Source organism: Ixodes scapularis, unplaced genomic scaffold, assembly GCF_016920785.2.
Source record: "Ixodes scapularis isolate PalLabHiFi unplaced genomic scaffold, ASM1692078v2 PGA_scaffold9__187_contigs__length_104089568, whole genome shotgun sequence".
NCBI lineage: Eukaryota > Metazoa > Arthropoda > Arachnida > Ixodida > Ixodidae > Ixodes > Ixodes scapularis.
In genome coordinates, this window is record NW_024609884.1 from 52465840 (window position 1) to 52468079 (window position 2240).

Here is a 2240-nt window from a genome sequence, read left to right on the forward strand (position 1 = left end):
GGAGGGAGGATTAGCATTTTCCCCCTCGGATGGGAGGACCGATGGACGCAAAGGCCACTTTCCGGCGCACGGGGAAACAATTAGAGGAACAAAATGGCGGTGGAAGAGGGTGGGAAAGGGAAACGGGCAGTTGGCATCACTCTATGCGAAGCGCACATGTGCCTTCATGTGCGCTTCGCATAGAGTGATGCCAACTGCCCGTTTCCCTTTCCCACCCTCTTCCACCGCCATTTTGTTCCTCTAATTGTTTCCCCGTGCGCCGGAAAGTGGCCTTTGCGTCCATCGGTCCTCCCATCCGAGGGGGAAAATGCTAATCCTCCCTCCGTGGGTTCCACAAGGCTGCTCCGAACTTGTGAGATAAGGGGCTTGTTTCCGGGAGGGTTATAAGCCCCACGGATTATCGCCGAGAACCAAAATGGCTGCTGGTTTGTCGGCGAGCGGTATTACAAAGGGTGGCATCACCCTAGCAAAGCGCACATGAAGGCTCCTTAGTAAGAACTACTTTGCGCGGCGTGTAAACAATGCGCAACTTTTTTTTTTTTTTTATGAGGTGAAAGCGGTTACAAGTAGTGACATTCTTTGAAGCGCCGACTGCGTAATGGTCAGTGGCGGATCTAAAGGAGGGGGGGGGGAAACGGCCGCCCCCGTCACCCCCCCCCCCGATGCAAATTGCCCTCCGAGAAGGGGAGGAGGAGAGGGGGTCGACCCAAACGAGGGCGACCCCCTCTCCTCTCCCCCTTCTTGGAGGGCAATTTGACATGGGTGGACCCCCCGGTGCACAAAAAAATGGGAGAATAGTATCCTTACAAGGCTTCCCGCACCCCCCAAAACGGAGTTCTGGATCCGCCCCTGGTGACGGTGCAGGTTTTAGGAAGCGAATAGCGGCGCACAGCAGGATACTGATCTGAATGAAGCCATTATGTTCCGCCGAAATGTGCTTTATTTCTACAAGTTGTTCTCGTAAAGTACGGCTGGGCCAGGCAGTTTCACACGTTCGTAATGAGCCGCCGCAGATTGTCGCTGCAAACTGGTAGACCGGGTAAGCCACCGGGGTTATGCAAAAAACATTCCAAATTAAAAAAAAAAAAAGTGCCAATTGTTTAATTATGCAGCCTTCCACCATTTCCAACTTCAACGTGAATACCAGTTCAGAATCGGGATAGCCATCGGCAAACATTAAAACACCCTTTAATAGGAATGAAAAAAATTAAGCAGTGTTATATTCATTTTCTTTGTGTGCCCCCCTACACTGCCCTTAAAATGATAGAATTTTATACTCTGGGTCACAGAAAAATGGAAGCAACCCTACAATCTCGTTGAACTTTGGTGTGTTGAGCAAACCAGCAACAAGGACAACAGCAGCAATTAACACAATTAATGAAGCATGTACAGTAAAACCTGTTTATAACGAACAGCAGGAAACGCTCCAATCAGTTCGACACAGCAAGTGATTCAATATAGCAAAAACCATTTACAACGAACTTCCACAACGCAATCGTTGTAAGGCAAGAGCTTCTTTTTTTCTCATCTCTTCACCTCCGCCTTGTAACAACGCACAGTAAATTTTTTTTCCTGCATGTTTTTTTTAGCTTATCTCCCCTTCGGAATCGCTTCTCTTTGTAAGCAAACGCTCTGGGATGAAGTTTTTTTTGTGCGTGCATGCAGTGCATTTTTTTAGCTTTCTGCCCTTATGAATTGCTTCTCTTCGCTCGATTTCGTTTGCAACTTGAGCTTTTGGAATTTTTTTTCTTTCCTACTTCATCTTGGGGGAAGCGACAGGCTAGAAGACGATTCTTTGCACGTTTTTGGAAGCCTTCTCTGGGGGGAAAAGTTTGATATAGCCAATATCTTGTTCGCTATAAAAAGTACTTTTAATGCGAAAGCATTAGCTGTCCCATGGAGCGAGCTGACGCCATCACTTTAAAGCGCGAAAACAGCACCTAGTTTCCGCAATCCCAACAGGAACGAAGTAAAGTTGGTGAATTTTGCCTTCAGTTCCACTGGCCGCTGCGCTCGTCAGTTTCCACGACCGCTCACCCCACGGCACTGCGTGTCCATCAGCACGCCATTAACATGGAGCGTCCAAGGTCAGAGTGCCCAGGGGAGCACACGCGCTAACCGGAGACGAAAAGTATGCAGCAGACGAAAAGGAGTGGACAAGCGGCTTGCATGCTTTCGCATTCACCACTCGTAAGACGTGCTTAGGTGTACGTTGAGCTTATTTTACATGCATCTTTATT